Below are 22,031 nucleotides of genomic sequence, written 5' to 3'. Positions count from 1 at the left end.
GTCACAAAACTTGGAGGGCACACTCGAGATTGAAACATGCCTTTGAAAAGTTCATTGAATCTCAAAGAATCTAGGAATTTCTAAGAACCAATCAAAACCTAATATTTAATATTTCGGTTTTCGTGGTGGAAATTGGTGAATCGTCATTCACCTACCTTTCAAATATGTTATAGCTTGGATTACGACATACCTCTTTTAAGTTATAATATATTGTGATTGGATCCTAGCCTTAATATTACATTTGGGTGTTTTATTAAGGACTCTCTTAATATCTAAACTAATCTTGTCCTCTTCCTTCAGATGTCTTCAAACAATGTTGCTTCTGGCTCTAATCCAAATGGCTCCTTTACCCTAATGAACTTGTGTGGGAAAGTCACTTTTGATGGATCCAACTTCAATGAGTGGATCAGAAACATCAGGATGATTACCCGCTACGAGGACAAAGAATATGTACTTGACAAGGAGTTTAAGGAGATTGATGAGACCACTGCAACTCCTCAGGAGATCGCTGATTTTCAGGCACATGAAAGGGATGCTACGAAAGCGGCATGCATCATGATGGCCACGATGATAGCGGAACTCCAAAATTCATATGAGGATTTCTACCCTTATGAAATGCACCAAGATCTGATGGAAAGATATCATCAAAGTGCACGACAAGAGAGGTATGAAATCATCTGCTCCATGATAACAACCTTGATGAAGGACGGGGAATCCTTCACGAGCCACATGCAGAAAATGCAAAGGTATGTGGATCGATTGCTGAAGCTTAATGTGAACTTCCCTGAGGAGCTTGCAATAGATATCATTTTGCACTCCTTTCCATCGTGCTATGATCAATTCCGCATGACATATCACATGAATAAGGAAGAGGTCACACTCATCAAACCTCAGGGACTTATCAAGACCGCTGAAACCGGTCTTAAGGGAAAGTCGGTTGTTAACACTCCTACTCCAAACTCCACTCCGGTTTTGGCAATCGGGAAAAGTCGAGGGAAGAAGAGAGAGAGTTCTTCGAAAGGTACCAAGGCTCAGAACCTTGATGGATCTTCTTCAAGTGGAACCAAGAAAGGTTTCATCACTCCTTCTTCTGACCCAAAAGAGGCTGAATGCTTCTATTGCCATGAAAAATCACATTGGAAGCGGAACTGCCCAAAATACCAGCAAGATGTGAAGGATGGGAAAGTTAAACCCAACCATGCAGGTATTTACACTATCATTTCTAATAACTCACCCCATTCTAAATCTTGGGTCCATGATATCGGTTATGGTATTCATATTTGTTGTGACTTGCAGGGACTAAGAAGAAGTGAGAATGTGAAGCAAGGAAGAATAAACTTAATCATGGGGAATAGGAAAGTTACACTTGTCACCAAGATTGGCGTTTATACTTTGTCGCTAAGTAGTGGGTTAAATTTAGATTTGAATAAATGTTGTTATTCACCAGAAATGGCAAGAAATATTATTTCCTTTCATGCATTGTATAAACAAGGTTTCACCTTTTCATTTGATAATGAAGTTGGTTCGTTTAATGCTTTCTTTAATAATGTTCTTTATTTTAAAGCATCACCTTGTGATGGTGGGTATGAAGTTGTATCTGTTGTAGATAACTTAGGAAATAATGTTTTGTGTATTGATTCTCTTAATAGTAATAACTTGGATAAAGAATCATTATGGCATTGTCGTCTTGGACATATAAGCAAGAAACGCATAGGCCAACTCCAAAAGAATGGAGTCTTGGAGTCATTTGACCTAAAGTCAGATGATAGTTGCGAATCATGCTTACTTGGAAAAATAACAAAGTCACCCTTCACAGGTTCTTGTGAGAGGGGTGAAGGTTTGTTGGACCTTGTACACACGGATGTGTGTGGACCATTCAAACATGCCACAAGGGATGCTAATCGTTATTATTTGACTTTTACTGATGATTACAGTAGATATGGATATGTCTACTTAATCAAGCATAAGTCAGAGACTTTCGAAAGGTTTAAGGAATTTAAACAGGAAGTCGATAATCAATTGGGCAGGAACATTAAGATGCTTCGATCCGATAGAGGTGGTGAGTATCTTAGTTCAGAGTTCCTCAACTATCTAATGGAATGTGGGATTGTCTCACAACTGACACCTCCCAGGACACCACAGTTGAATGGTGTGGCTGAGAGGCGTAATCGAACCTTGTTAGACATGGTTCGTTCCATGATGAGTCGAGCTTCGCTACCAATCACATTTTGGGGGCATGCCTTAGAGACTGCCGCCCATATCCTTAATTTAGTCCCTACAAAGAAAGTTGCCAAAACTCCTCACGAGATGTGGACTGGTAAAGTACCCAAACTAGACCACATCAAGATTTGGGGTTGCGAGGCTTTCGTGAGACGCGAGACTCATGATAAGCTCGAACCTCGAAGCGAGAGGTGTATTTTCATCGGCTACCCACAACAATCCTTTGGTTACCTCTTCTACAGACCTAGTGATAATGTGGTCTTTGTAGCAAGAAGAAGAGTCTTTCGAGAAAGAGAGTTTATAAGCCAAGGAGACAGTGGGAGGCAAATTGATCTTGAAGAAATTCAAGAGTCAAGTGGTGAAGGAACTTCAAACACTAGCCCTCAACTTGAGGAGGAAACTCCTGTTGAGCCAATTGACGAATCTGTACCTCTGAGGCGTTCCACGAGAGTTAGGAGTGCACCTGAGCATTACTATGGTTTCCATATTACTGCAGAAGGTGAGACACTTATTAGTGATGAGACACTAGTAGGTCTGGATGACCCTAACAGCTACGAGGAAGCCATGGCAGGCCCCGAGTCTGCTAAATGGAAAGAGGCTATGGATAGCGAGATACAATCCATGTATGACAATTAAGTTTGGAACTTGGTTGAGAATGTACCAGGTCGTAAGATTGTAGGGTGCAAATGGATCTTCAAGAAGAAGACCAACATGGATGGTAATGTACACACTTATAAGGCTCGACTGGTTGCAAAGGGCTTCTCTCAAATTCCTGGAGTAGACTATGATGAGACCTTTTCTCCAATAGCCAAGATTAAGTCTATTAGGGTTTTGTTAGCCATAGCTGCATTTCATGACTATGAAATTTGGCAAATGGATGTCAAAACCGCTTTCCTTAATGGAAAGTTGGCTGAAGATGTTTACATGAGTCAACCATAAGGTTTTGTCAGCAACGAGTACCCTAATAGAGTGTGTAAGCTTGAGAAATCCATTTATGGATTAAAGCAAGCACCTCGCAGATGGAATCTTTGCTTTGATGAAAAGGTCAAGGAATATGGTTTTTCTAGGAGTGAAGATGAATCTTGTGTGTATGTGAAGGCTAGTGGGAGTATAGTTAGCTTTTTGGTATTGTATGTGGATGACATACTACTCATAGGAAACGACATCCCAACCCTGCAGGAAGTAAAGTCTTGGCTTGGGAAGTGTTTCGCTATGAAGGACCTTGGTGAAGCTGCCTATATTCTAGGGATAAGGATCTTGAGAGATTAGAGTAAAAGACTAAAGTACTTACTTGGATAAGGTGTTGAAGAGATTCAGCATGCAGGACTCCAAGAAAGGAGAGTTACCTATCCAGACTAACTCCAGATTGAGTAAGACACAAAGCCCTAGCACTGAGGCTGAGATAGCAGAAATAAGTCGAATACCTTATGCTTCGGCTGTAGGATCGATCATGTATGCTATGACGTGTACTCGACCTGATGTAGCCTTTGCCCTGAGCATGGTTAGCAGGTATCAGAGGAACCCTGGCAGGGCACACTGGACCGCGGTAAAGAATATCCTCAAGTACCTACGGAGGACTAAGGACTGGATCCTTAGCCTCGGTGGGAGTGATGACTTGAGAGTTGTAGGGTATAGTGATGCTAGCTTCCAGACTGATAGGGATAATTTCCACTCTCAGTCGGGCTGGGTCTTTACCCTAAACGAAGGAGAAATTTCTTGGAAGAGTTCCAAGCAAGAGACAGTGGCTGATTCAACTTGTGAATCAAAACCGAAATCAAAGGAATCATATCCGGGTGTGTCTAAACTCAAACTAAGGAAATGGTAAAATGTTTTTTTCAAAAGAAAAGAGTTTTAGAAAAGTAAAAAGAAATTTTTAAGAAAGATAAAAACTTTGAAAAGAGAAAAGGGTTGTGGTGCATGCGATCAACCGAGCTCAAGTAAGTACTCCCAAATTACCCATACAAGTTATGTTATGAATATCAGTTTCAGTTTCAGTAGACCAGCATGCTAGTATAGAACTAAGGATCTAGGAGGATGCCTTATATGTCTGCTTTATGTGTTTCAGCCTTATAAGAATTGCATGCTAGCATAGAGTAGTCAGCAGTAGGATAGCCTGTTAGGGTTATGCTTGATAATGTGAGCTTAGCATTGTATGCTAGTATTGTTTCCCTCTTACGATGATAGAATCGCTTGAGTAGTCTCCTATGTCTGAATGTTGCTTGCTTTGTGCTTTGTGGGACTCTAAGTGATGGGAGTTATCCATTAGGTGAAAGCGTCACGTCACATGTGAACATGGTTAAATAATCTCAGAGTGCTACACTTAGCCTTATTGCGCAGCTCTTGTCTGAGTCTAACCGTTGTAGGGATAAGTCTTTTACTTGAAGGATTATCTGAGCCTCACCACATGTGATGGTGTTCAGGTGCTGGCTAATTGGCATCACAAGGAGGCTTTCAGCAGCTGAGGACTGGATCAGGTATAGTCAGAGAATTCCCTAGGGAAAGCCTAGGATGAGAGTAGAAGAGATCATTAGCAGTAATAGTGACTTAGTGGAGTTGAGGCAGTACTTGAGGAAAGTACGGATATATGTGGAAGGTAGTATGGGCGCGTACCACTGGAAGCAGAGGATCTGTACTCTAATCAAGGAAAGCTGAGATGAGACCAGGAAACTTGTGGTAGTAGTGATTCCACGAGATATATCAGTGTTCCTAACATTTATTATGTTGTGTTTCGGAATGATGGAATTACGCCCTAGACCAGCAGTCGGTAGTTCAGGTGCCGGAGGGGGATCAGGATCAGGCCCGGAGGCCGGGTAATTGGATGAGCAGACTAGGGAGTTTCTCTCTTCAGATATTACTCGCACCATACTTGAGCAGACTCCTGTGATCTTTGGTTCGATCAAGGAGGGTATCTTAGAGATGATGGATGAGAGGTTGAGTACTTTCCGTGTTGAGGTAGTGGCCATGATGGGGTCGCGCACGCTTACCTTCAGGGAGTTCCATGCATGTGGAGCTCCAGATTACCACGGGGCACGGGACCCCATAGCGAGCACCATATGGTTGGCAGATGTGGCCAACGCCTTCCGCACTAGCAGATGTCCCGAGGGGGACAAGGTCAGATTGGCGTCCTGTCTTCTGAAGGACAGGGCACGAGATTGGTGGGAGGAGATTGGTCATGCCATCGGGGATGATGCAGCTTTGGATGCCATGACCTGGGTAGACTTTACTACCAGATTCAGAGTCGAGTTCGCACCGGTTATTGAGGTGCAACAGTTAGCCCGCGAGTTTCAGGAAATTACCCAGACTACTGAGACGGTGGCGGAAATTACCGCCAAGTTTAGGGAGAGGGCACTTCTCATTCCTCAGTACGCAGCTGATGAGGAAATGAAGAAGGCTCGTTATCATGAGATGTTGTGGAGTGATATCCGCCAGTTCGTGAGCCGGTCCAGCTGCAAAATGCTGGATGACATGATTGCTAGGGCGAGAGAGAGAGAGAGAGAGAGAGATTGACCTTGAGATGGAGAGGAAGAGGAAGCCGAAGGCGGCTCCAGGTGCAAGGAATACGGGCAAAAAGATAGGGGTTCAGATCATAGAGCTAGGAATTAGCAGAGCCACGTTCGATGTGGCAAGTGTGGGAGATTGCACGATGGGGCGTGCAAGGCAGCGAGTGCCGGTTGCTACAAGTGCGGCCGGACTGGGCATATGAGCAGAGATTGTACAGCCACTACTGCCGTCGTTGCAACATTAGATCTGATTTGCTTCCATTGCAATCAGAGGGGACATAAAAAGTCCCAGTGTCTGAGTTTAGCTACTGCAGGAAAGGTGTCAGCACCTGCTCCTGCTACTTTGAGGATTACAGATGGCCGTCAGGGCCGAGATGAGACGTCGGTGGCAAAGAGTAGGGCTTTTCAGCTAACAGCAGAGGAGGCGCGAGCGACTCCTGACGTGGTGACGGGTATGTATTTTTCCCTTATCTCAGTATTTATTTCTTCATTGTTTCTTATGGTTATATGTTTTGTATAGGGTCGTTCTCAGTGAACGGCATTTCAACTATGGTATTGTTTGATTCGGGAGCTACCCGATCATTCGTCTCTCTTGCACTTAGCAAGAGGTTTAGCAGAGCTCCAAGGAAGCTAGATTGTCCACTTGAGGTTGAGATTGCAGCTGATAGGACCGTTAGGGTGGCAAGGGTGCATAGAGGGTCTTCTCTGCAGTTGTTCGATGAGCAGTTTCCGGTGGACTTGGTCCCTATTCCCCTGCGAGGGAATAAAGTCATAGTAGGCATGGATTGGCTGAGCCCCAATAGGGCGGTGATAGATTGCGAGCTACAGTTAGTGAGGGTACGCACTCCCAGTGGGGGAGAGTTAGTGATTCAGGGAGAGAAGCCACAGCGCGGGCCAGTTCTGTGTTCAACAACGAGGGCAAGACGCTACTTTCAGCAGGGTTGTGTCGGCTATATTGCCTATGTTTCAGATGCCCGGGAAAAGGGCAAAATGATAGTTGATGATGTTCCGGTGGTGCGAGATTACTCGGATGTATTCCCGGAGGAATTTCCAGGGATACCTCCTGAGAGACAGGTTGAGTTCAGGATCGATCTAGTCCCGGTGGTGCGAGATTACTCGGATGTTCCGGTGGTGCGAGATTACTCGGTTGGCTCCCCCAGAGATGCAGGAGTTGTCTACTCAGCTGCAAAAGCTACTGGACAAGGGATTTATCAGGCCGAGCACTTCGCCCTGGGGTGCACCGATTTTATTCGTGAAGAAAAAGGACGGGTCGCACCGTATGTGTATAGATTACCGGGAGCTGAATAAGGTAACTGTGAAGAACCGTTACCCACTTCCAAGGATAGATGATTTGTTTGATCAGCTTCAGGGAGCGTCTTGGTTCTCCAAGATTGATTTACGCTCCGGATATCACCAGATGCGGGTCAGAGATGAGGATGTGCAGAAGACTGCCTTTAGGACCAGGTATGGTCATTATGAATTTGTGGTGATGCCATTTGGGCTCACCAACGCTCCGGCCGCGTTCATGGACCTCATGAAACGCGTGTGCAGGCCGATGCTGGATTGGTATGTGATAGTATTCATAGACGATATCTTGGTGTATTCCAAGACTCAGGAGCAGCATGAGGAACACCTGAGAGAGGTGCTAGAGGTTTTGAGGAGGGAGAAACTTTTCGCAAAGTTCTCCAAGTGCGAGTTTTGATTGCGCGAGGTGCAGTTCCTTGGTCACCTCGTCAACCAGAAGGGTATTTCGGTATATCTGGCCAAGATTGAGGTTGTGATGCGGTGGGAGGTTCCGAGGTCTCCATCTGAGATTCGGAGTTTCCTAGGATTGGCAGGGTACTACAGGAGATTCATCCATGATTTCTCCAAGATAGCAGTACCGCTCACCCAACTAACCAAGAAGTCGATAGCGTTTCGTTGGGGGCCTGATCAGCAGGTAGCGTTTGAGACCCTCAGCTAGAGATTGTGCGAGGCACCGATTCTTACCCTACCAGAGGGAGTGGAGGATTTTGTAGTTTACTATGATGCCTCGATCGTAGGTATGGGAGCAGTGTTGATGCAACGAGGTCGTGTGATAGCCTACGCCTCGAGACAATTGAAGCCTCACGAGGCTAACTATCCTACACATGATTTAGAGCTGGGGGTAGTGGTGTTTTCCCTCAAGATTTGGATACATTACCTTTATGGGATCCGTTGTACCATTTACACGGATCACAAGAGTTTGAAGTACCTCATGGATCAGCCGAATCTGAATATGAGGCAGAGGCGATGGTTGGATGTGTTGAAGGATTACGACTGTGAGATCCTTTATCACCCGGGGAAAGCCAACGTAGTGGCAGACGCCTTGAGCCGCAAGGCAGTAGCGGCCCCGATCAGAGACATTTGTTTGAGGATGATGGTGATTGCTCCATTATTGGAGCAAATTAAGGAGGCACAGGTAGAAGGCCTCAAGGAGGAGAGACAGAAGTGTGAGAGGATCATGGGCCGAGTAGCTTCTTTTGACTATGATAGTAGAGGATTGTTGACCCTTCACGGGAGAGTTTGGGTGTCGTACTGGGGCGGCGTACGACAAGTGTTGATGGATGAGGCCCATAAGTCTCGATTTTCCATTCATACGGGGGATATGAAGATGTATAGAGATCTTCGACCCTATTATTGGTGGCCCTGCATGAAGCGGGATGTCGCCTGGTATCTGGAGAGGTGTCTGACCTGCAGGAAGGTTAAGGCAGAACACCAGTGACCTCACGGAAAGATGCAGCCATTAGACATTCCGGTGTGGAAATGGGAAGACATTACCATGGATTTCATCACAAAGCTTCCCAGGACTACGCGTGGAGTGGATTCTATATGGGTTATTGTGGATCGGTTGATGAAGAACGCTCATTTTATACCGATTCAGGAGAGCATATCAGCAGAAAAAGTTAGCTGATATTTATGTGAGGGAGGTAGTGGCACGTCATGGAGTGCCTGTTTCGGTGGTGTCAGACTGAGATGTCCGTTTCACTTCCAGATTCTGGAAGCGGTTTCACGACAAAATGGGTACTCGTCTCCATTTTAGCACCGCTTTCCATCCTCAGACAGACGGACAGAGTGAGAGAATGATTCAGACCCTTGAGGACATGCTGCGGACATGTGTTCTAGACTTCGGTAGCAGTTGGGATACGTACCTTCCGTTAGCGGAATTTTCGTATAACAACAGTTACCACGCGAGTATCGATCGACCTCCTTTCGAAATGCTCTATGGGAGGAAGTGCAAGACCCTGATTTGTTGGGGCGAGGTCGGTCAGCGAGTCATTGGGAGCACCGAGGTGGTGCTTAAGATGACAGAATTAATCCAGCAGGTTCGTGGCAAACTGCAGACTGCTCAGAGTCGGCAGAAGAGTTATGCCGATAGGAGGCGTTCAGATTTGGAGTTTCAGGTGGGAGATATGGTCCTCCTGAAGGTTTCGCCCTGGAAGGGTGTTATCAGATTTCGGAAGAGGGGCAAGTTGGGCCCCAGGTTCATTGGTCCTTTTAGGGTTTTGGCCCGGGTGGGTCGGGTTGCTTATCGGTTAGATCTTCATTCAGAGCTTAGCCAGATCCACAACACTTTCCATGTTTCTCAACTGAGGAAGTGTTTGGTGGACGAGTCAGCAATAGTGCCCATTGAGGATATTCAGGTTGATAGCAGCCTGAATTATGTCGAGAAGCCAGTTGCGATCTTGGATCGGAAGGTGAAGACCTTGAGGAACAAAGTGATTCAGTTGGTAAAGGTGCAGTGGCAGCACCGTAAGGGTTTTGAGTGGATGTGGGAGTCCGAGGAGGAGATGCAGGGGAATTACCCCGAGTTGTTCTTGGATTCGGCAGCAGCAGACTTCGAGGACGAAGTTTGAGACAAGTGGCGGAGGGTTGTAACACCCCAATTCTGGCACGATATTTATATTGTTATTTATTCTTATATTTCTTCAGGTTCTAAGGGGAACTCGACGAGTCAGTAGCTGGACTCATCGAGTTGGGTCGCGATTTCGAGCACGTTTAAGTTGGCGACTCGGCGAGTCCATATTCCGGACTCGGTGAGTCCGCCACTCTGGATGAAGCAGGCAATTTGTTAACAAGAAAGGTACCTGAAGCGACATCAGCTTCATCTTTAGCAGCTTCCAGTGTCATCTGGAATGCTCTCGCCTTTGGCTTTGGCGGAATGTTGGGTCTTGCTGCTTCCTTCTTTTTCGTACAATCTCTTGAGATGTGCCCCTCCTCACCGCAACCATATAAAACATTCTTGGTGAAAGTGCATTCGTTGGCATAATGCCCTGGCTTTCCACACTTGAAGCATGTGGTTTCCCCGCCACACTTCCCATGATGCTTCTTCTTGCACTTGTCGCACCATTTCGCCTCTACCTTTCCTCCACTTCCTTTCGAACTAGACTTCGAGAATTTACTTTTCTTGTTGGACCCTGAAAATCCATCGATTTTCCTTTTCTCACCAACCTCTGACCTTTCTAGACCTTTTTCCCTGATCTGGGTCTCAACATTTCTAGCAGCCCAGATGGCGGCTTTCAATGTGGTTGCTTGCTTAACCATTGGACCATAGTCCGCTGGTAGTCCAAGGGCAAACTTGTTGACCTTAGAGAGTTCTGTAGGCACCAAATATGGGATAAACTTCATCTTTTCCGTGAAACTTGTAGCGTATTCAGTAACGCTCAATTTCCCTTTCTTCAAATTCTGAAACTCATTACTGATTTCCAGAAGGTCCTGCTCGGAGCAGTATTGCAGTTTTTGTTGTTCCAGAAAGTCTTCCCAAGACATTTTGCTTGCTTCTCCCTTGGGCATAGAGTCAGCTAACAGCTTCCACCAACTCAACACGCCAAATTTTAGCAGAGGGATCGCAAGAGCGGTCTTCTGCCTGTTGCTGCATTCGCAACTTTCAAACATAGTCTCCATTTCGGAGACCCAGTCCATAACTTGCACCGGCGTCGGGCTTCCGGATAGGCATGGTGGTTTGGATGCCATGAAATCCTTATACTTGCACCCACGACCATCATTTCCTCCATACTGGTTATTGCGTCTAACCACTGGTTGTTCGTCTTGACCATTGATCCCAATAAAGTTTTCTCCTTCAGACTGCCCTCCATTCTCCTCGGGCTCTTCCGCTTGAATTGACGGTTCTTCACGATTCTGCCTAAGCAGGCGTCTTGTTTCTTCCATCTGACGATCCAACATCATTTGAATCATCATTTGTACACCAGCCATTGTTATCGACTCAGGTGCAGCAGCTACGACAGGTACTTGCTCGATTACAGGCGGTTGATTCCCGTTTTCATTAGCATTTCCAACTCCGCTTCTTGTTCTCACCATTTTGATCTATACACCGAATAATTTCACCTTATTACTCCAAACGATTATATGCTAGTTCTAATATCGTATACATACGCTTAGAATCCTAAACACATAAACCTTCAGATCCGGTTGGCAACAAACCGTAGATCCGAACAATTAATATCATGTATGGCAACATATAACATTTAGCACATAGAAGCATTTTAGGCAACTTTCCTAAAATAAACTAGTGCTCGTGTCTAAAATTTATCAGACACACATCTCGCAATCTCCACTTAGCATCCTAAGTTTAAGTTTAGAAATCCTACAAATTCCTAATTCGCTTAAACTAATGCTCTGATACCAACTGTGACATCCCCAAAATCTCGGCCAGAAAAGATCGATTTCATTTATGCTTTTTTTAAAATAATTTTCAGAGTAAATCCTTTTAATTTTAAAAGAGATGCGGAATTTGTTCCCAAAAACAAAACATGATAAAATAGATATTTATCAAAACATTTCATAAAGAAATATGATTTCATTTCATAATCAAAAGTCGGGATGTCATGTTCCGATACAGGTCATAAAGCATAAACGATAACATTACAAGTCGTTCAACAAATATATACATATACAGACTTGTAAACAAAAACAACTTGATGTTCGCCCATCTTATGCTCTTGCGCCACTTCCTGTAAAATAAATCAACTGAGTGGGTCAGGCTTGGGAGCCTGGTGAGCATATAGGGTTTTCAACCCACAATAATTATATTTAATTTCAACAATCAACAATAAACCCGATTACCCATTCCCGTTATCCTCACCTTACGTTCCTAAAAATAACGTCTATTATAAGGAACCTATTTCAGGATTTTTCATCGGGACGAACATTACTGCAGAGGGGCTTCCTCAACAATAAGTGTCCTAAAGGCAACCATGTGGGGGATAGAGTACACCGGTGAACACATCGTTCACAACACCTACAGGTAATGAGCCTGCTAGTGTTCCACAGGACAGTCTAGAATAGTCCGTGGTCGTCATCCATACTCTGCTGAATGACTAGAATAACACCAATAACACCGAGGCCTCTCATCTGTTTATTACACACCAATTACCTACCCATGTTCTACCCAACATATTAGTAGATAAAAATATACATTTTTATACATTGTTTAAAAACCTGTATAACATGTTTTAATCAACACATATTCCACATAACAGATGAGGCATACACACATAACACGTATTTCATAGAGAATACATCAGATCTATAAAATAGAAGAAAGTGAATATACACTCACACGTATAACAACCAAATATATACACATAACACGTATTTTATAGGAAATACTTCATAATATTGCGTTGGAATGAAAATAACTACACACTCACTTGATCAGAAGATGATCGGGCAGCACTATGGCTTGCAGAAGAGGTGTTTCTCCGTAGATCTGGAAGATCTTCACAAAACCGGGCTCCTCGCGGGCAGCGTTTCGGCTCGAGAATAACGCTCTTCGGGATCCTCGGGGCTTCGGATCTTGATTTGGGGCTCGGGAATGATACCGGGGCTTTGGGGCATAAACGACACGCAAAACGAGGCAAAACTTAGAGAGAGGGAAGAGTTTGAACAAGAGAAAATGGCTGAATTCGAGTTCTATTTATAGGCTGCTGGGTCTGGGATTACGCGGGGCGTAATCTCAAATTACGCAGGGCGTACTCAGTACGCGGGGCGTACTTTGACGTCACTGCGTGCGTCGACTTGTGGCACTCGAGTATTGGTCAGACAAGTTGCATCCGACTGAGTACGCTGGGCGTACTCAAATTACGCGGGGCGTAATTGACTCGTCGAACTTCTAAATTGCGTAACTTTCACATACGAGCTCCGTTTTCGACGTTCTTTATATCCACACGAAGGTCAGACCATACTCTACAACTTTCATTTAGACTCCGCCGGCTAATTTTGAATTTTATTTTTATTATTTATTTTTAGAAGGCCGGGACAGAAAAACTTCGTTATAAATTCATAACTTCTTCGTCTGACGTCCGTCCTCGCCTAACTTGTCATCGTTTCGCTACTAACAACGAGATCTTCGTTTCTCATTTAGATTGTTTCGGCTAAAAACCGCTCGATCTCAAATCGAGTATTCGGGCTGCATACTGCCACGTCGAAACTTCAGAAAATCATAACTTCCTCATACGAAGTCAGATTTGGGCGTTCCTTTTATGCACGCTCTCGGTTTAACGAGATCTACGACTTTCATTTAGATCGCTAAGGCTAAATATCGCTCTATCTTAAATTCATATTTTACGTCACTCGGCGTCGTACCGGTTCTGTCTCGAAACTTCGACAGGTCATAACTTCTTCGTTATAACTCGGATTTTGGCATTCCTTATATCTCCGGAATCCTTGTTTCAACCACTACAACTTTATGCAAAGATGTCGGGCTTATCTCACACTTTAATTTTGATGCTTATTTTATTCTTAATTCATTAAATTATAAAAATCAAGAAAATAAACACATAATTCACAAATAATACATTCTTATTATTTCAAGTTGAGTTACAAGGTTAACCTAGACTATTACATTGCTAAAAATGGCAAGCCCAGAAACACGGGCGTTACAATTCTCTCCACCTTAGAATGATTCCGTCCCCGGAATCACACATCAGCAAACAAATGCGGATAGCGACTCATCATGTCACTCTCCGTCTCCCAGGTGAGATTTGGCCCATTCGTGTGTTTCCATCGGACAAGCACTAACTCCACCATCTTACGTCGCAATTTCTTAGTCTTTCGGGCAACAATTGCCTCTGGTTCCTCAATCAACCTTTTGTTCTCATCGATCCTCAACTCTGAAAGTGGAATTATGTCGGGAACTTCTCCCGTGAACTTCCTCAAATAACAGACATGGAAAGTGTTATGAATTCCATTCAGTTCTTCTGGTAGTTCGAGCTTGTAAGCTTGGTTCCCAATCCTCTGAAGAACTTTAAACGGTCCAATAAACCTTGGACTTAACTTTCCCCTTTTTCCAAATCTTATAAGTCCCTTCCACGGCGAGACTTTAAGCAAAACCGAATCTCCAACTTCAAAAGTCATCGGTCTTCGCTTTTTGTCAGCATAACTCTTTTGACGATCCTGAGCTGCTAACATTCTCTCCCTAATTATTTTCAACTTTTCAGCAGTTTGATGGACTATCTCCGGCCCCATAAACTGCTTTTCCCCAGCCTCAAGCCAACAAGACGGCGTACGACACTTCTGTCCATACAAAGCTTGATAAGGTGCCATCTTTATGCTCGAGTGAAAACTATTATTATAGGAAAATTCTACCAAAGGTAAATGTTCATCCCAATTACCTAGGAATTCCAAGGTACACGCTCTTAACATATCTTCAAGTGTTTGTATTGTCCGTTCGCTCTGACCATCAGTCTGCGGATGGTAAGCTGTACTTAAACACAACTTGGTACCCAATTCCTCTTGTAGACTTTTCCAAAATCTTGAGGTGAAACGACTATCATGATCCGACATAATTGTTAGCGGAACACCGTGAAGTCTCACAATTTCCTTCACGTAAGAATTCGCAAGCTTTTCCATAGACCATTTCTCATTGGCTGCTATGAAATGCGCACTCTTAGTGAATCGATCAACGACCACCCAAATCATGTCGTGACCATTCTTTGTTCTGGGCAGTTTAGTGACAAAATCCATAGTAATGTCTTCCCACTTACCCATAGGCACAGGCAATGGTTCTAAACTCCCGTACGGTTTCTGATGTTGTGCCTTGACTCTTGCACAAGTCACACACTCGGCCACATACTTCGCAATGTCGAGCTTCATCGTCGGCCACCAATAATAGGGTTTCAGGTCCCTATACATTTTAGTGCTACCGGGATGAATTGAGTACATGGTCTTGTGAGCTTCTTCCATCAGAAGATCTCTGACTCCTCCTGTCTTAGGTATCCAAATCCGATCTTGGAACACCTTCAGTCCGTGACTGTTTACACCGAACACCAACGTTTTGCCCAAACGTTCCTCCTTTCGGTCATTCTTCTCCGAAGCTTCCTCTTGAGCTTTCTTTATACTTTCCAAAATTGTTGAGACAACTTCAATTCTCAATGCTCTTGGCCTTCTCTTTTCAAGATTGACTTTCCGACTGAGAGCATCAGCGACAACATTGGCTTTACCGGGGTGGTAAAGTATCTCACAGTCGTAGTCTTTAAGTAGTTCCAGCCAGCGTCGTTGCCTCATATTCAATTCTTTCTGACTAAAGAGACATTGGAGACTCTTATGATCAGTGAAAAGTTTGCACTTCGTGCCATAGAGGTAATGCCTCCATATTTTCAGAGCGAAAACTACCGCTGCCAACTCCAAATCATGAGTCGGGTAGTTCTTTTCATGCTCTTTCAGCTGTCGAGATGCATACGCGATCACTTTATCTCTTTGGGTCAAAACACAACCCAATCCAACACCAGACGCATCGCTATAAACAGCGAAGTCTTCAACTCCATCGGGTAGAGAAAGTATCGGTGCCTCGCATAGTTTCTTCTTTAGCTTCTCGAATGCTTCTTTATGCTTATCATTCCAAGCATAAGTAGCTCCTTTGTGGGTCAAAGCTGTTAATGGACTAGCGATCGAAGAAAAGCCTTGGATAAACCTTCGGTAATATCCGGCTAATCCTAAAAAGCTTCGAATCTCCGTGGGACTTTTTGGTTGTTCCCACTTCATCACAACTTCAATCTTTGCTGGATCAACCATTATACCTTCTTGGTTGACCACGTGACCCAATAATTGGACTTCTCGAATCCAAAAATCACATTTGGAGAACTTCGCATACAACTTCTCTTTCTTCAAGACTTCCAAAACTTCTCGCAAGTGTCTGCGATGCTCCTCTTGGCTTTTTGAATAAATCAGAATGTCATCAATGAACACTATCACAGATTTATCAAGGAACGGATTACAAACCCTGTTCATTAAATCCATGAATGCTGCTGGAGCATTGGTTAGTCCAAACGACATAACCAAAAACTCATAGTGTCCATATCGGGTTCTGAATGCAGTCTTCTCTATATCCTGCTCTCTTACTTTTAGCTGATGATATCCCGACCTCAAGTCGATCTTTGAGAAATAACTTGAACCTTGTAGCTGATCGAATAGGTCATCAATCCTCGGCAACGGATATCTATTCTTTATTGTTGCCTTATTCAGCTCTCGGTAATCAATGCACATCCTCATGCTTCCATCTTTCTTCTTTACGAATAACACCGGAGCTCCCCAGGGTGATGAACTAGGTTTAATGAAACCTTTGTCCAATAACTCCTGAAGTTGCATCATCAGCTCCTTCATCTCCGTCGGTGCTAATCGATAAGGTGCTTTTGCAATTGGCGTTGTTCCGGGCAACAAGTCAATACGAAATTCTACTTGTCGATCGGGCGGTAATCCAGGAAGATCTTCGGGAAATACTTCCGGATAATCACACACAACAGGAATATTTTGCATCACCTTCTTTTCCTTCTTAGCATCGATCACGAATGCTAAGTATGATGTACACCCCTTGGTCAAACATTTTCTGGCTTTCATTAGAGAAATGATTCCAGAATTTACTCTGCGTTTATCTCCATACACCATAAACGATTCCTTTCCAGGCGAATTCACTTTCACTATTTTCTTCTTGCATAAAATTTCGGCATCATTGGCACTAAGCCAATCCATTCCCAAAACGATGTCGAAACCATTAAGTTCTATAGGTAATAATTCCTCGTGGAACTTATTCCCATTCAAATCAATTAAAATGTTTTTCATACGATGGCTAACAGGTACAATCTTTCCACTAGCAACTTCGACTAATAAAGCATTATCTAGTCTCACAATAGGCAAAGCTAGTTTTCTACCAAATTCATGCGATATAAAGGAGTAGTTGGCTCCAGAATCAAATAAAATTTGGGCAGGCAATTTGTTAACAAGAAAGGTACCTGAAGCGACATCAGCTTCATCTTTAGCAGCTTCCAGTGTCATCTGGAATGCTCTCGCCTTTGGCTTTGGCGGAATGTTGGGTCTTGCTGCTTCCTTCTTTTTCGTACAATCTCTTGAGATGTGCCCCTCCTCACCGCAACCATAACAAACATTCTTGGTGAAAGTGCATTCGTTGGCATAATGCCCTGGCTTTCCACACTTGAAGCATGTGGTTTCCCCGCCACACTTCCCATGATGCTTCTTCTTGCACTTGTCGCACCATTTCGCCTCTACCTTTCCTCCACTTCCTCTCGAACTAGACTTCGAGAATTTACTTTTCTTGTTGGACCCTGAAAATCCATCGATTTTCCTTTTCTCACCAACCTTTGACCTTTCTAGACCTTTTTCCCTGATCTGGGTGTCAACATTTCTAGCAGCCCAGATGGCGGCTTTCAATGTGGTTGCTTGCTTAACCATTGGACCATAGTCCGCTGGTAGTCCAAGGGCAAACTTGTTGACCTTAGAGAGTTCTGTAGGCACCAAATATGGGATAAACTTCATCTTTTCTGTGAAACTTGTAGCGTATTCAGTAACGCTCAATTTCCCTTTCTTCAAATTCTGAAACTGATTACTGATTTCCAGAAGGTCCTGCTCGGAGCAGTATTGCAGTTTTAGTTGTTCCAGAAAGTCTTCCCAAGACATTTTGCTTGCTTCTCCCTTGGGCATAGAGTCAGCTAACAGCTTCCACCAACTCAACATGCCAGATTTTAGCAGAGGGATCGCAAGAGCGGTCTTCTGCCTGTTGCTGCATTCGCAACTTTCAAACATAGTCTCCATTTCGGAGACCCAGTCCATAACTTGCACCGGCGTCGGGCTTCCGGATAGGCATGGTGGTTTGGATGCCATGAAATCCTTATACTTGCACCCACGACCATCATTGCCTCCATACTGGTTATTGCGTCTAACCACTGGTTGTTCGTCTTGACCATTGATCCCACTAAAGTTTTCTCCTTCAGACTGCCCTCCATTCTCCTCGGGCTCTTCCGCTTGAATTGACGGTTCTTCACGATTCTGCCTAAGCAGGCGTCTTGTTTCTTCCATCTGACGATCCAACATCATTTGAATCATCATTTGTACACCAGCCATTGTTATCGACTCAGGTGCAGCAGCTACGACAGGTACTTGCTCGATTACAGGCGGTTGATTCCCGTTTTCATTAGCATTTCCAACTCCGCTTCTTGTTCTCACCATTTTGATCTATACACCGAATAATTTCACCTTATTACTCCAAACGATTATATGCTAGTTCTAATATCGTATACATACGCTTAGAATCCTAAACACATAAACCTTCAGATCCGGTTGGCAACAAACCGTAGATCCGAACAATTAATATCATGTATGGCAACATATAACATTTAGCACATAGAAGCATTTTAGGCAACTTTCCTAAAATAAACTAGTGCTCGTGTCTAAAATTTATCAGACACACATCTCGCAATCTCCACTTAGCATCCTAAGTTTAAGTTTAGAAATCCTACAAATTCCTAATTCGCTTAAACTAATGCTCTGATACCAACTGTGACATCCCCAAAATCTCGGCCAGAAAAGATCGATTTCATTTATGCTTTTTTTAAAATAATTTTCAGAGTAAATCCTTTTAATTTTAAAAGAGATGCGGAATTTGTTCCCAAAAACAAAACATGATAAAATAGATATTTATCAAAACATTTCATAAAGAAATATGATTTCATTTCATAATCAAAAGTCGGGATGTCATGTTCCGATACAGGTCATAAAGCATAAACGATAACATTACAAGTCGTTCAACAAATATATACATATACAGACTTGTAAACAAAAACAACTTGATGTTCGCCCATCTTATGCTCTTGCGCCACTTCCTGTAAAATAAATCAACTGAGTGGGTCAGGCTTGGGAGCCTGGTGAGCATATAGGGTTTTCAACCCACAATAATTATATTTAATTTCAACAATCAACAATAAACCCGATTACCCATTCCCGTTATCCTCACCTTACGTTCCTAAAAATAACGTCTATTATAAGGAACCTATTTCAGGATTTTTCATCGGGACGAACATTACTGCAGAGGGGCTTCCTCAACAATAAGTGTCCTAAAGGCAACCATGTGGGGGATAGAGTACACCGGTGAACACATCGTTCACAACACCTACAGGTAATGAGCCTGCTAGTGTTCCACAGGACAGTCTAGAATAGTCCGTGGTCGTCATCCATACTCTGCTGAATGACTAGAATAACACCAATAACACCGAGGCCTCTCATCTGTTTATTACACACCAATTACCTACCCATGTTCTACCCAACATATTAGTAGATAAAAATATACATTTTTATACATTGTTTAAAAACCTGTATAACATGTTTTAATCAACACATATTCCACATAACAGATGAGGCATACACACATAACACGTATTTCATAGAGAATACATCAGATCTATAAAATAGAAGAAAGTGAATATACACTCACACGTATAACAACCAAATATATACACATAACACGTATTTTATAGGAAATACTTCATAATATTGCGTTGGAATGAAAATAACTACACACTCACTTGATCAGAAGATGATCGGGCAGCACTATGGCTTGCAGAAGAGGTGTTTCTCCGTAGATCTGGAAGATCTTCACAAAACCGGGCTCCTCGCGGGTTGCGTTTCGTCTCGAGAATAACGCTCTTCGGGATCCTCGGGGCTTCGGATCTTGCTTCGGGGCTCGGGAATGATACCGGGGCTTTGGGGCATAAACGACACGCAAAACGAGGCAAAACTTAGAGAGAGGGAAGAGTTTGAACAAGAGAAAATGGCTGAATTTGAGTTCTATTTATAGGCTGCTGGGTCTGGGATTACGCGGGGCGTAATCTCAAATTACGCAGGGCGTACTCGCGTTACGCGGGGCGTACTTTGACGTCACTGCATGCGTCGACTGGTGGCACTCGAGTATTGGTCAGACAAGTTGCATCCGACTGAGTACGCTGGGCGTACTCAAATTACGCGGGGCGTAATTGACTCGTCGAACTTCTAAATTGCGTAACTTTCACATACGAGCTCCGTTTTCGACGTTCTTTATATCCACGCGAAGGTCAGACCATAGTCTACAACTTTCATTTAGACTCCGCCGGCTAATTTTGACTTTTATTTTTATTATTTATTTTTAGAAGGCCGGGACAGAAAAACTTCGTTATAAATTCATAACTTCTTCGTCTGACGTCCGTCCTCGCCTAACTTGTCATCGTTTCGCTACTAACAACGAGATCTTCATTTCTCATTTAGATTGTTTCGGCTAAAAACCGCTCGATCTCAAATCGAGTATTCGGGCTGCATACTGCCACGTCGAAACTTCAGAAAATCATAACTTCCTCATACGAAGTCAGATTTGGGCGTTCCTTTTATGCACGCTCTCGGTTTAGCGAAATCTACGACTTTCGTTTAGATCGGTAAGGCTAAATATTGCTCTATCTTAAATTCATATTTTACGTCACTCGGCGTCGTACCGGTTCTGTCTCGAAACTTCGACAGGTCATAACTTCTTCGTTATAACTCGGATTTTGGCATTCCTTATATCTCCGGAATCCTTGTTTCAACCACTACAACTTTATGCAAAGATTTCGGGCTTATCTCACACTTTAATTTTGACGCTTATTTTATTCTTAATTCATTAAATTATAAAAATCAAGAAAATAAACACATAAATCACATAATTCACATAATTCACAAATAATACATTCTTATTATTTCAAGTTGAGTTACAAGGTTAACCTAGACTATTACATTGCTAAAAATGGCAAGCCCAGAAACACGGGCGTTACAATTTTGAGAGACAAAGAAAGGTAGATCAAGAGGAGAAGAAGGAGATACTAGATCTTTGAGGAATTTCAGAAGAAATTAAGGTATATATTGGCACTTTTCTGTTTCTATGCTTAAATCTCCTTTGTGAAGCCATTCTTAAACCATTTCTTAACTTAGTAGTGGCATAGAGGACTCATGGAGTTGAATAACCTTCAGATCTAGCTAGATTTGATTTCCAGGAGCTTAGATCTAGCACCTTTATGGATCCATTTTGCATGAAAGCTCTAGATCTACTATTATAGTGTGCTTTTAACCTTAAAACTTCCATTTGATGTTATTTACACGTAAAGTGGGAAACTTTACGTGTAAATCGAGTCCCAGGGACCCAGATCTACTAATGGCATGGATTAGTTTCAAGCAGAATCGAGTGTATAGTATTTGCATGCATACGACTCGACGAGTCGTTCTGCTGACTCGGCGAGTCGAGTCGTGAGTCCCTTGTGTTTCCTTTTTCGAGTTATGCCGAGTGGAGCCAGTGAGTGAGAAGTGGACTCGATGAGTTAGAGAGTTAGACTCATTCGTGGAAGAACTCGGCGAGTCAATTCCCTGACTCGGCGAGTCCAAGGCCATCTTCATACTTCAAGAACAGACTCGACGAGTTGTTCATACAACTCGGCGAGTCACAGCTAGAATAGTCATCTGATGAAGGAGAACTCGACGAGTTGTTCGTACAACTTGGCGAGTTAGATGCAGATTGTCAGAGTGTTAGTAGCGAAGAGGAACTCGCCGAGTTTGCGTCAAAACTCGACGAGTAGTAGTGAGTGGAATCAAGGAAGTAAGAGTAAGGACTCGATGAGTTGGCGGCCCAACTCGACGAGTCAAGTCAACTGAATGTTGACTTTGAAAGTTAGGTTGACTTGGACCAGGGGTAGGAGAGTCATTTTACCCTCAGTATTATTATTATTAGTATTTGATTAATGGTGCTCATGGATATTGTAGCCGGGGTGAAATCGGAGATGCAACAGACAGATTCCAGAGCAGTCCTTTCAGCAGCTAGGCTACGAGGTGAGTTTCCTTCCAGTAGGAACGGGTCTAAGGCCACAATGTCGGCCCGTTTAGTAGCAGTAGTTTCTGGACTTTGGTCCGATGCAGTTGTTAGTTTGTTTGATGCCTTCGTGGCTCAGACAGGATTTATGTGTTAAGTGTTATGGGCTACAGCCTGACGTAGTATGC

Source organism: Lactuca saligna, chromosome 2 (genome assembly GCF_052625555.1).
Source record: "Lactuca saligna cultivar CGN05327 chromosome 2, ASM5262555v1, whole genome shotgun sequence".
Classification (NCBI taxonomy): domain Eukaryota; kingdom Viridiplantae; phylum Streptophyta; class Magnoliopsida; order Asterales; family Asteraceae; genus Lactuca; species Lactuca saligna.
The sequence above is the reverse complement of the archived record's forward strand: the minus strand, read 5'-3'. Positions refer to the sequence as shown.